The sequence below is a fragment of the Hyperoodon ampullatus genome, assembly GCF_949752795.1.
Source record: "Hyperoodon ampullatus genome assembly, chromosome: 10".
Lineage (NCBI taxonomy): Eukaryota > Metazoa > Chordata > Mammalia > Artiodactyla > Ziphiidae > Hyperoodon > Hyperoodon ampullatus.
Genome location: NC_136923.1, coordinates 87,308,621 through 87,323,280, shown reverse-complemented (window position 1 = coordinate 87,323,280; position 14,660 = coordinate 87,308,621).

Below are 14,660 nucleotides of genomic sequence, written 5' to 3'. Positions count from 1 at the left end.
ATAAAAATGAGATCATACTATATTTGTCTTTCTCTGTCTGACTAATTTCACTTAGCACAATGCCCTCAAGATCCATCCATGTTGTCGTAAATGACAAGATTTCGTTATTTTTTATGACTGAATAATTTCCATTTTATAATTTTACGAATATATATAACATTTCTTTATCCATTCATCCACTGATTGATTGACTCTTAGGTTGTTTCCATAATTCCATGTCTTGGCTATTGTACATTGAATGAACATGGGGTGCAGATGTATTTTCAAAATAGTGATTTCCTTTTCTTTGGATAAATACCCAGAAGTGGAATTGCTAGATCATGTAGTTGTTCTATTTTTATTTTTCTGAGGAAACTCCATACTGTTTTCCATAATGGCTCCACCATTTACATCCCCACAAACAGTGCACAAGGGTTCCCTTTTCTTCACATCCTCACTAACAATTGTCTTGCCTTTTTGATAATAACCATTCTAAGAGGTGTGAGGCGATATCTCACTGTGGTTTTGATTTGCATTTCCCTGATGATTAGTGATGCTAAGCATCTTTTCATGTACCTGTTGGCCATCTGTATATTTTCTTTGGAAAAATATCTATTCAGAACTTCTGCCCATTTTTTAGTTAAATTCATTTGTTTATTTGTTTTGCTATCAAGTTGTATGAGTATATATTTTGGATGTTAACCCCTGATCAGATATATGACTTACAAATATATTTCCCATGCAGTACATTGCCTTTTCATTTTGCTGATGGTTTCCTTTGCTGTGCAGAAGCTTTTCAGTTTTACATAGTTTCACTTGTTTGCTTTTGCTTTTGTTGCCTTTGGTTTTGGTGTAATTAAAAAATCATTGCCAAGACCTGTGTGAAGGAGCTTACTGTCTATGTTTTCTTCTAGGAGTTTTATGGTTTCGGGTCTTAACGTTCAGCATTTGTTTTGAGTTAATTTTTGTGTATAATGTAAGATAGTAGTTCAATTTCATGAAAATAACTTTTAAATGTTCTGTAACTATGACTCTCATCAGATACAAGGACACACACATCACACTGAGATTTTTGCTGTATCCTTAGTTCATCATTTATACTTTTTTATATGAAGCTATCATGTAATTGAAAATATATTATTAATATTAAAGCACCCTCATGGGCCTGTAATTTACTAAATTCTTTAAAAATCAGTTTAAATTAAAAAAAAAAGGTGAGGGGAATTCCCTGGAGGTCCAGTGGTTAGAACTCCACACTTTCACTGCCGAGGGCCCAGGTTCAATCCCTGGTTGGGAAACTAATATCCCACAAGCTGCAGGGTGCAGCCCCAAAAAAATCAGTTTAAATAACTGCAGCCCTGCCCTATAGGAATTTACAATCCAAGATGAAAAATACTGATGTTATTATAAAATAAATACAATGTATATAGAAAATAAACAGAGGAAGGGGAGGGAAAAATTTTTACCTCAATTCTAGAGAGAAGTCTGCAAAGAAGAAGAGAGAGTGGACGGAGCAGAGAGCTAGCTAAGAATAAGTACCTCAGCTTTCCAAATATAAGGAGAGACCCAGAGTAGGCACAGAATTGTGATGCAACCATTGGATGAAACAGGTTTCTGACACTTATATCTCCTTTCAGGCTAGTATCTATGACTGGAATTTCCCACTCTTTTTATCTTATAACTGCCGGACTTACCTTTAAAAAATGTCTATGATTTCTTTTTTATAAATTTCAAAATAGAAAACACTAATCTATGGTAACAGAAATCAGGATAATGGTAAATTTTAAGAGTGTAGTGATTGAAAAGAACAGGCAGGGTTTTGGGGTTATAGTTACATTTTGCTTTTTTTGCTCTGTATGCCTGTATGTCTGTTACACTGGTTTCCATTTTCCTATACATATTCACTGAGCTGTGCACGTATTATTTGTGCACTTTTCTGTATGTACATTTTGTTTCAATAACATTCACATTTTTCAAAATGTCAACTCACATCACGTCTTCTATGAAACTTTTCCTGCAATACCTTTTCCATCTTATCTCTCCTTTTTCTAGCCTTCCTGTACTGCCAATGTTAAGGTTAGTTAAAAGCAAGAGACCATATATTTTTTCTTATTTTATCACCAGCAACTAAAAGAGGATTGTTATTAATCTATGCTTAATCAATTACCAATGACAGACAATAATTAAATGAAAAATACATAAGATTTGCATGATCAAAATATGAGTACCAAGAAAAGTAACACAATTAAAAATTGCTGACAATCAAGATCTTGAAGAAGATGGTAAGGAGATTCCTTAACTTATATGGAAATGCTTAGTTAGCATGTAGGTGCTGATTACCATTATTTCATACACTACAAATTTTAAATTAATATTGAAGTTGAAAATTATTCTTGCCTGTAATTGTCTTATGTCTGTATTTTCATTAAAAAGGCTCTCTGTCAAGGAGATGTGGTCAAACCATGTTTAGTAATTTACAAATAGAAACTTCCTGATAATAATATCCTTGGATTTATTTATTTATTAAATACTTATTGGGTTTCCTCTATTTTACAGAATTTCCCATATTCTGGAGATACATATCTAAATAAAATGAGGTCCTTTCCTCAAGGCGCTTACTGGTTAGTGGTAAGACAGAAATGTATATGTAATAAATGCTACACTAAGAATTAACACAGAATTTTGGGGAAAGTTTTACAAGAAGCTACACTTCAGATAAAGAAGCAGCCCAGACCTGAAACTTTTCTAGAGTTTCAAACTAAGTAGATCTCTTGCCCTCATAGATTTGCCTTAATGTGAGTTGTAATGTCATAAGGTCATGAGACCACAGTGCTGGTGGGAAAAGAACAATTTGGACCTGAGGATATAGGATAATCTTAGCTATTTGAAGGTGGTGGGTGTCTCATATTTCCTGTGAAGTTGATGACAGAGATATGGTCCTTAGTTCATTACTCTATCACTTATGGTAATTTTTTTGTAGCTAGTGAATCCATATTTGTTGATTTTTGAAATCAGAGATGTTGGCTATGACCTTTGGTTTCACCTCCAGCATGTTAAGATCCTAGAAATCATCATTCTCAACCTCACAACAAGAAAAAGCTAAACAAAGTGAAAATCAATGATTTTTCTTAAACCCATTAGAGAACCACTATCTTAATATGTAGGAAGAGAGGGAATTGTACCCAGAGGTACAGCTGAGATGTTCTTACCTGGAGCAGAAGCGGCTGGAGCCATAAACTGGTAGGCACACTTACATGGTAATTTTGATGAATTGCTGAAAGTTGAGTTAGAGTTTTAACTCCTGGAGGGCTGCAGTCTTCGGGGGTGGTCCACATTTGCATGGGCTTTATTTCTAGGAAGATACATGGAACATACCCTGTGGCTCTGGCAGGGGAAGGGGATGAGTAAACATTGTAAAGTACACCTGGAGCCTTCTCTGTAACAAAAGCCCATTCTTCAGGAGAAAGGATTTTGCCACAGCTTTATCTCAGCAGGAGGAAGAAAATTTCTTCCACATCAGCCTCCTTCCAGCCTTCTTGTCTCAACTAAGGGGAAAACAAAAACCAGAATCAACTGTTCAGAAAATCAACTGACAATGTTGCAGCCAGGAAAGTGAGTAGGAGGAAGAGGGATATAAATGTTTGTGAAGGACACGGCCCTGAGACACAGGCCCATGAAAATTCACAGGTTTAATCCAAGATTATAGAATAGACCCCCTCCTCACTTTCCCGCCACACTAACACAATCCCAGCTTAATAAAATGGATTCCACTGAAAGAACTGTAAAACACAGGCTCTCTCTGAGAAGGAGCACTTATGGAAGCCCGAAATAAAGAGGCAAGACAAAAAAACAAGGACACTAGAGGAATTTAAAGCCTCTGGCATCTACAGCAAACATTAAACACAGCACAATTCATTGCCAGATTAACAAAAATCCTCAAACTAAAGGCCTATTTATTTCAATTCCTATTACTTGATATAACATGTCTAGCTTTTGACATGAAATTATGACATTCTAAATGGCAAGGAAGAAACACAATATAAACAGATATAGCAGGCAACATACTTAGATATGACAGAGATTTTGGACTTATCAGGCCAGGATTTTGAAACAGGTATGATAAACAGGTTAAAGGTTTTAATGGAAAAAGTAGTCAATATGAAAGAGAAGATAGGTAACGGAAGCAGAGAGATGAAAGTTCTAAGAAAGACTGAAAAGGAAATGCTAGAAGTCAAAAACACTGTGATTGAAATGAAGAGTGTCTTTGATGTGTTCATCAATTGACTAGACATAGCTAAAGAAAGAATCACTGTACTTGATGACAGGTCAATAGAAACTTCCTAGTCAGAAATGTAGAGAAAAAAATAATTTAAAAAGCAAAAAACATAATGCCTAAGAACTGTGGGACAATTTCAAAAGGTGTAACGTAGACATAATGGCAACAACAGAAGGAGAAGAAAGAAAGGGTAAAGCAGAAGAAATGGCCAAGGATTTTCCAAAATTATTGACTGTCATCAAACCACATATTCAGGAAGCTTAGGAAACAATAAGCAGGATAAATCCAGAATAGCAGTGATGAAATCCCTCATGTCTAAGCAAATCATATTCAAATTGCAGAAAACCAAAGACAAAAAAAACAAAAGTAAGGGAGAGGAAAAGAAAACACCCTATCTCTACAGGAACAAGGATAAGAATTACAGTGGACTTCCTGTCAGAAATCATACAAGCAAGAAAAGAAGGATGTGTAATCATTACAGTGTTGAAAGAGATGTTGGTATAGCAGTACAGTTAAAAATTTAACATTAATAATGATAACCTTGGGAACTACTTAAAAATACAGAAAGCTTTCCCCAACCTCAGAAAATTCTGACTGAGGGACTCTAATGTGAGATCTGGAGAAATGCATTTCAACCATGAACTCCAGGTGCTTCTGGTCCACACAGTTTACGGATCACAAGTTAAGAAACATAAACAAGGTTGCAAAGCAAATGTCAAGATGGGATTAGACATTCAAGGGTTGCATTAGGGGAAAAGCCTATGAGAGAAAATGGAGAGGAAGCCAGTAAACTTGGAAGAGACATCAGGCCACCATGCAAGTTTAATCACCAGTGAAGGAGAGAGAAAAGGGAGGTTGAGTGGAAGCATCCTAGATTACCATCTAGTCTAAGGAAAATTCAATCAGATTGCTGGAGAGTCCTTGAGATCAAGCAGGCTGTCACAGAAGTCCCTTGTCTCCCAGAAACAGGCCAACCTTAGTGTTATAACTTAAGCACAATCTTCAGTCTGGAGCAACCCATGGGCAGTATGGCCTCAGTGCAAGTGCTGTGATGGATTTCAGAGCAGGGCATCTGCCGTTGTGTGTCTACAACTGTCGTTGTGGTCTACTAGGTATATTCTCATGACTGTCACAGTACAGAAGATAAATAATTAGGTCACGTTATATTTTTATAATTTAATAATATCCTCATGAGGTAATTAACTCTCAGACACGTTACATACTTTTCCAGTGATCACATAATGAGTAGACGATTAGGACCCAGATTTTCTTATTCTTAGGCTAGGACTTATTATTTCTAACACTGGTACTATTTCTATTGCACAAAGAAAATTGAATCAAAGCATAGAATTTAGGAATTTTTTAATACGGCTAGTCTATAGTGAGGAAGGAAAAATAATGGTCAGAATCCATTTTTTTAAATTGCTGAGAGACAATTATTTCCAAAGTCAATTAGGAAATAAATTGTACAGGAAAATATCTGCCAAATTCTAGTTCTTGTTTCTCAGCACCAAATCTACCTTTCTATCTTTTTATAATGGAAATGGGATTCTGAACTCATTTCTGCTTGGCCACATCTAGCTCCCTATAGGCTTTGTCAGGAGGAGGCAACGGGAGGTGTCCACGTAACACGTTGGGAGGAGGCACCTGCCCATCGCGTTTGTTTCCTGCTGGTGCTCTGCTTTGTGTTCACCTGTTTCTTGTCCCTGCGTCAGCCCAGCAAGGCTGCTTCACTCCAGCAGCAGCAGTTCCTGACGGTAATAGCAACTGAATCCGCAAGAGTTTTTATGACTCTTGTAGGCCCAGCCTCCTAGCTCCCACCCTCACCTCCAAGCAGCACGAGCCAGCCAGTGCCCCCTCCTCAGAGGGGAGAAAGTCTGGGTCCCAGTCCTCTGGCCCTTGCTCTAAGCTCAGGGACGCTGGCTCAAATCAGCAGTGCCTCCCCCTCCTCCGAGGAAGTGATTCCACTCCATTGGTCTTCTCGTAGCTTCTATGTTGTAATAATTCCAGCCTCTTCCTTCTGTTCCCTAGCCCTAGAGATGGAGGCTACTTCCTGAAATACTACCTCCATTATACCTAGTATTCTTTTCTTACCTTTTGAATTCTCTATTAAACCACTTTACACCCAGTTAACAATGCTTATATTGACAACAAGCACGGTTTCTGTTTCCTGATTGGACCCTGACTGATAGGATGGAAGAAATTAGAGAACAGATAATCCCATGCATCTGATACATAACATTAGATTACACCTCAGTTAGAATTATAAGAAAGTTGAGATATTTTCAAGCCAAGCAAAAATAGGCATTAGGTAGGGTGTAAGAAACAGGTAAAGTCACAAAGATTCAGACTACATCTTTTGAATATGTGTGCATTACAAGGCTGATGGAAAAAGTTCATTTAGTAGTGAATAAACTTTGTTGACCATCAATGGCTCACTTCTCAGGGTTATCTCTTTATTCTCAATTTAAAGTAATATTCCTCCAGTTAACCTATACTGGTGATTCTTAAGGACGTTGAGAGAAGTATAATAGAAAGTCAGTTTAAATGATCTAGTTCGAAAAACATGCATAGAGTTGAGATTTACTGTCCAGGTTTTCTCCATGCATCAGTCAGATCTCATAGAGCCCTGGGCATCCCAAGAGTTTTGCTGAAATGACATCAGTAGATGTAGAGGTGTGATCTCAGAAACAAGATTATGAACTTGTGCTGTTTACTATGAAATGTTGTTGAGATTAGGCTTTTTATTTTTTTATTTTCTTGGTAGTTATATTAGTCAGGATACGCTGGCTTTGAAGTAGGAACAAACACAAAAGTTTATTGATCATGCACACAATGCTTATGTGGGGTTAGTTAGTAGCTCCATAGGGAAGCTATTTTCAGTGACTCAGGGATCCAGGCTCTTTCCCTCCTGCAGGTTCTGTGATCTTTTGCTCTACGACAGTGAAAGAGAAAGAATTTCAATGTAGTTCTTAAATTATCCCACCCATTAGAGACACACAGGAGTTCCAATTATGGCCCATCGGCCAGATAATGTATTCACATCATCCTAACTTTAAGGTGGTTAAAAAATGTGGAGGAAGCATATGGATATTTAATAAACAGTGAGTGTCTCTGTCACGTTAGTCATCACTGATTCATGATAATACTTGCGGAATCATGCCATAAATATTATTTCTAAATTTTCGGATGTGCAAAACTCTTGGGACATGTATTTCTTAAATGCCAAGGGTCTACTACAAAGAGAGGAAGAGATGCAGCTCAGATGTTTATCATAAATAGATGCGTTGTTGAGAAAGAAGAGTTTTTCTCACAAACCCATTTTGTTATTACCTTCTATTTCGACAACCTTAGAAGGACAGATTTTTTTTTTCACATCTAAATTAGTGGAACTCTGGCAGATATTGCCATTAGAACAAAAGAACAGATTTAAATCTGTAACATACAGCTATAGCATTGCTTTAGATGTGGCAATTAAAAGACATCCGGGGGATGAAATGAAATATTCACAATGATCTTCATGATAGCTGAGGTCATACACGAAGCTTGATTTCTCATGGGTGGTGTAATCTTACATGTACTATGCAAAAAAAAAAATCCTAAATGGTGGCAGTTGTTAATATGAGACAATTATGAGACTTCAGACATTTTACCAAAAACAAAAGTCATAAATAAAACACCCCACTTCTTAGCAGCCAGTGTGTTACTTGAGCCTTTTTGGCCAATGTTTGTTTGTTCTCCCTGGAAGGTCATTCTTTTAAATAGTGTATTGATAATTACATTCACTAGAGAACATGTATGACAAACTTAGGTCAGATTAATTTCAGGAGAAGCATTCTCTCAGATAAGGAGCTAATGGATGGGGGATATGGTTGACTAGAAAATACAGTCAACTGCTTGGCTTTGTATAAAATTAAGCAGGGTTTCTCTTGTGAAGGGCTCATCCTTTGGGTCTCACAGGAGCCCTGTATTCCAACATTTCTTTTACTACCCATAAGGCAGAAGAGCTCTGTGTGCCCATAACAAACCGACATTGTCTTTATTTGTAGCAAATTATGATTGAGATTAAAATGCAATTAATTTCTTTTCTGGCTCTCTCCTTACTGTGTTGTAAGGTTACCTAAAAGAAGGAGTTGTGAATGTTAAAACTGGAAAGAACTTTAAATTCCGCTTCTCTAGCCCAGTTTCTTCATTTAACTGATGAGAAAACTGAGTACTAGAGGAAGAAGAGGGCTTACAATGGGGCATGTCACTTAACCTACCCTCACTAACCCTAACTGTAAAGTGGAGATAAGAATTCCTTTCCCACCTACTTCTCAGAATCACTGTAAGAATAAAACGAGATAATGTATGCAACATTTTTGAGAATAATAATGTAAAAATAATAATAATCATAAAGATAACATTTATTGAACACCTGATATGAACCACGCACTGGGATTACATATATGATCTCACGAATCATCACAACCTATCACAGAGGTGCATTTATTACCCCAGTTTAAAAATGAAGAAACTTAGGCTTGGAGATTTGCCCTAGGTCATAAGCTAGCTAGTAGTGGAGCTAGGAGTTAACCTAGGGAGTCAAACATTAAACATAAGCTCTTTGGCTTTCCTTATAACCTAAGGATTCACAGTGGAATCCATACTGGACCACAATTTTCTTATTCTCAGGGTTTTCCCATTGTTATAAGTTAGTTCCATAAAGTTCTCTTGGAAACAGAGAAAATGGAAACTGTCTATCCCTTTCTAGGCTTAATTTGATGTATTATTTACCTTTAACACTGGGGTTTTCACTAAGAATGAAAAATAGGCAACTTTCTGACACTAGTATACATGTTTTCAGCCCAGTGCCATGGTTTCCTATTTGCTGTATGTTTTGCCAATTGAGCCTCTAAGTGTCCAGTGCAATCACTCCAAACAAACCTCACTTTGTTCTGCTTCCTTGATGCAATAAGCATGAAGCTGTAAACTACCTATCAGGAATGTAGAGAAGAACCCAACGGTCAAGGCAAGTGTGTGTGTGCTGGACGTGCATGTGCCTGATGATGTTAAAATGCTGCCACCTCCTGTTTAGCCCAAGTGTTGCTGATGCAACTCTTTCCCACAGCTTCCCTGAGTCCTCTAAGCTGATTTATACTGATCCCGAATTGCACTTCTGCAATATATAACATGACAAGTTAAACGAAAAGCCTGCCAAAAAGTCTTGATAGGCTCAGCTTTCGTGCTGCAGCACTTGAAAAGACCATTACGACTGCCATCCCACTAAAGTGTGCTCAGTATTTTTGACAGTGAATTATCTAAGCAGCAGTTTATCTCCACATTCATGGGGTAGGGGTGTGGGGTTTGCCCTTTAAAGATTCTAAAGAGGGAGGATAAAGGGGGTGCGGGTAGGGATATTTTCCATCTCTCAAGTGGTAGTGGGTTACTCCAAGGTTTTCCAGATGTTGCAAGGGCTTTAGGTTTATACTCAGGTGCATTTTCTGCTGAAACACTCACGAGAAATGAAACACAGCATGGACAGGATCCTAGATTTGTAAACGAGGGAATAGCGCCAGCATCTGAATTTGTCTCCAAACTGAGAGGTTGTATGAAAGAGATACTGTGCGCCTGACCCCAGTAAGCTGAGCCTCGAGCAGCTGGCTTATCAAGGACAATCTCCTCTTGCTTTATCAGCATTAAGCTATTGTTTACTCCAGGACAAGAACCCTGTAGCAATCACGGACACCATACAGTGATTCCTTCCATCTGGAGCTCTGCCAGCCTGAAATCCCATCCCTAACTTCTCCCCACAAAGCGAAGGCGGGACTTCGTTTTATCTCAGTCACTCAGTCCAGCAAAATTAGCTTTGCCCAGGATCATTTTAATAACTAGCACATGACCACCTCCATCCATGTGTATACACTTAGGTCTGGGTGATTTGGGTCTCTTTATATCATCCAAATACCAGAATTGTTTAGTAAAGCTGGAAAGTCAGGAACGGAAAATAGTTTTAGAACTATTTTCTGCAGGCCAGAACTGTCTAGTTAAGTGCTTACTGACCAAATTTTTATTGACTAAGAACCCTGTGCTTAATACATCTATGGTTACACTCAAATCTTCTCTTCAGTATGAAATTATCTATCTATTGATGTATCTATCTTTCTTTCTAGTTTTATGCTTCTTGTCACAAGACAAAAAACAAAGATATATATTATTTCTTTCTGAAGACTTATAGAAAAAAAAATCACTTACTCTCCCAATTTTTCCTTCTAAAATAAATAATTTTTTAAAATGTTCTTACTTCTTTTACCTCACTTATGCATCATTTTTCTAGAAATGCTTTTCTATATGTTAGGGGTCTTACATATACTAGATGCTTAACATTAGTTGGAGACAATCTTACTGATCTTTGACCCTGCAAATCCCTAAACTAATTAATAACTTACTTGCAAATATTTTCCAATATAAATGCAGTAAAACAGATTTTCATATTTTTAGGGGAGAATTCTGTGCTCAAGAAAAATGAACATCAGTGCAAGGGTGCTATGTAATCCTACAGTGAACATACAGATAGTACACATACAGTATCTGCATACAGATAGTAATCTCCCACCAGCCTCTGTTGAAATGACATCAGCAGAGAAATTCCTTGAGGGCAGAGCCCCAGTACTTTTCAAGGCTTAATGCCCAAGAGTCAGGCACCTATACTGGGCAAGGACTTAGGAAAACTCAGATGGACCTAAGGTGACAACAATTCAGGCGAATACAATTTCCCCACCCACTTTTATATCTGGACTCCCATACCTTTTAGAAAAATGTTTTTCATCTTCAGTTTCTTCACGTTGAGTGAATACAAGCACTACTCCCTGGTGCTCTGATTTTATTCAAATATTGTTTAACAACAATCTGTCTTCTCTTGATAGTTAAGCTTTAATCATTTCCACTCAATTTTACTGACTAGCCCAGAAAGAAAATCACACAGCAACTGTGCTCGAAATCATACAGCCTGTAGCCCTAGTACCTTCTTACCGATCTGGCGCAGCATCTAAATTATATGACTGAAAGGGAGCTAGGAAGACAGGCAGATCCAAAGGCAGGAAGGAAGGAACTCATAGAAAATCAGATTAAGAGAAACAACGTGTTTCAAAGCTAGATTGGGCAGGGGAAATCTTGATCCAATACCCTCATTATGGATGAAGAAATTGAAGCACAGAGAATGACTCAGCCATGATGACAGAGCTAGTTTAGCTTCAAATATACCTGGAACCAAGAGACTAGCTGACCTTCTTATCTTTTTCGCCGACATCAATTCTCAGATATTAGCGCCAACTGAAAATTCAGAGATCTTATCTGATATGAATATTTTATAGAGTAAGAATCAACGTACTTGCGAACAGACGCCTTCAAAACAGAGTGGTAAGGAGCTCATCTCAGAAAGGTAACAGTAAAGTTTACAAGCCTAAAAGAGGACATTCAAAGAGCTTAATTCTCATTGGTTAGGGTCAGCGGGTTACTTAGGCCGTGGCTGATTGGCTACAATGTGCTGAGTCACTACGAGAAGAAACTAAATCAAGCTCCTGCTGTTTAAGTGGATACTTTGGGGAAAAGGTCCTTACCCAGTTTTGCTGGGCTGGATGTGGGCTATTTCCTCGGAGGAAGGTGGGTCCCAGCCTCTATTCTGATTTTTACTTCACATTTGTGTGCACAAAAATCATCTAGGGAATATGGTGACAAGGCAGACATGGGCTCAAGCTGAGAGTCTCAGAGGCATTAGGTCCCAGTGTTGCAGCAGGAGGAGCGAGAGAACCGTCACACCCCAGGTGTTGGGTGAGTCCCTGGGTCACCAAGTGAAAGTCCTTGGCTTCACTCAGGAAGGAATTCAAGAGCACCCAACGGTGAAAGCGAGTTTATTTAGAGAGATACACAACCCATAGGACGGAGGCGGCCCAGCGCCACCCCACCCCCAGCTGTGGGGGTGGGGGAGGTTAGATTTATGGGCTGGGTAATTTCATATGCTAATGAGTGGGAGGAACTATGTAGGGGAAGGGGTGGGGATTTCCCGGAATTAAGCCAACGCCCACTTTTTGGCCCTTTATAGTCAGCCTTGAAACTTTCATGGCTCTGGTGGGTGTGTCATTTAGCTAATGTATTACAATGAGTGTATAATGAGGCTCAAGATCTACTGGAAGTCAAACTTTCTGACATCTTGGACCTAACTGGTTCTAACCCATTTTTGTTGTATGCGCTTAATGGCTGTGTCATTCTTTTTTTTTTTTTTTTTTTTTTTTTTTGCGGTACGCGGGCCTCTCACTGTTGTGGCCTCTCCCGTTGCGGAGCACAGGCTCCGGATGCGCAGGCTCAGTGGCCATGGCTCACGGGCCCAGCCGCTCCGCAGCATGTGGGATCTTCCCAGACCGGGGCACGAACCCGTGTCCCCTGCATCGGCAGGCGGACTCTCAACCACTGCGCCACCAGGGAAGCCCTGTGTCATTCTTTTAAAGGTTGTGCCCTGCCCCCTTCCCTCCTGTCTCACCGTGAAGTCAAACAATCTGTGTTTTTAATGGATTTTCTAGGTGATCATGACACAAGTAGTCTGAGCATGCTGCTTTAAGAAAAGCTGCATTACATCGTGCAGTAGTTTCTCATTTATTACTAGAGAAAAACCTGTGGAATCAAAGCTGAGAAAGTATTCAGGTGTCTAACCAACAGGTCATCAAGGTCAAACCAACTCACATGAGTTAACCTGTTTCCTGCTTCTGCATACTTAGAGGATTTGTGCTGATTTCTGGGTGAAGAATTGTGGGGAACAGAAAAATGTTTAAATGTCATCTATGCTTAATTGACCTCCATATTCTCCCACAGCCCGTTACCAGTAGGAGAAGATATGGCCAAAGGCTTCCTTTCTTTCATTGGTCTCTCAAACCTTAAAAGCTTCAAGTAGAGTAACAAATATTTTCTTTCTACAAAGGGCTCTCATTTATAAACTGATCTAAGCAGTTTTGTGAATATCCTTTAACAGAAACAAATTCGGGGTTTCTCTTATCAGGGTCAAGAAAGAGTGCAGATGTGGAAATTTAGATAACTTGGATTAAATTACAGAATGGACTAGATGGAGTCAAGGTTTGAAATTTTGTGATTCTGGAGGCCCTGTGACTCTTCTGCTGTATTAGTATCTCTCCCATAAAGTACCAGGGAAGGATGAACAAATTCATGAAGACCATTCTGATCTTCAGCCACTGGCGGGCCTTCTCCCACTAGAATGAACTCCCAAACATCAGGCAATAAGCAACAGAAGAGAAGCTACCTGCTTCTCTGTCCCTTTCTCCCACCCGCAGTGAGCTGCAGGCAGCAGAGGAAAAGAAGAAAAGTAAAATTGATACGTTTCTTTTTCTTTCTGCCGAAGACAGGGAGCTCTGACCGGCCTCTCCATTAAAAGTGGGAGAAAAGGTAGACTCGTCCTCTTTGATTAGGACTGTCACCATCACACAGTGGTTGCAATTAGTCCATGCCAGGCTTATTCAGGCCTTGGATTCTTTTCAGAAGTGAAAAAGGGAACACTCAAGGTCTATTGAATTGGAGCGTGGCATCTGCCGCAGACCGAGGGGAGAGGTCGGGGGTCAGTGCTTGATTTTGATAAAGCGTGCCAGATTAATTGTCTTCGGTAATCCTGTTTGTCATGCTAGATATGCAGGGGCGTCTTTGTGGCACAGGCTGACATATGGGCCAGCCTGCTGCTTGCCTATTCAGCCCCCCCAGCACATGCTCTCCACAGTTGGACCGGTTCCCAGGGCCTTGTTTGCCAGGGGAGTGGGGCCTCTTGCTCCCATTCAGCCAGCCCCCATCTCCACAAACAGGCTTCCTAATCTTCAAGCCTGCCTGGGCTATTGAAAGAGCCTGCATTATTCAAAAAGGCCTAAAGAGAGAAAGGGAGAGAGAAGCGGGGGCTGGTGAGGAGAGAAAGAAGAGGATTGCGGGGGAGGGAGAAATCCAAGCACCAGAGATGGGAGTGAAAGACTCTCCAGACTGGGGAGGGGGAGGGGGGAGGGCAGAGAAATATAATTACAAACAATAGCAACCATGTACTTCAGGCAGAGCCCTTCAGGAGGCTGATCAGAGCTCCTCTCCAAATCTGAATCTCTCACCAAATTATACCCTGCCTCTTTTGTAAACTAAATGTTAATAAGAGGTAATTTGGGCCCTGCTGATTGTTAAGCTCAATGGAGATAGAAATTTTTTTTTCTGCCTGTGTGTGTGTGTGTGTGTGTGTGTTTATTGTACTGTCTGGAGGGCTTTTTTGTCTTCCAACCAAAATGTGTATTCAGCCACAAGAGATGAAACAAACGTTCAGTGGCCTGACACAAGTGCCAGAAAATGGAGAAGAGTTTGAATTTTATGATGAAGGGTGAATGTACTGTTCGGCAGT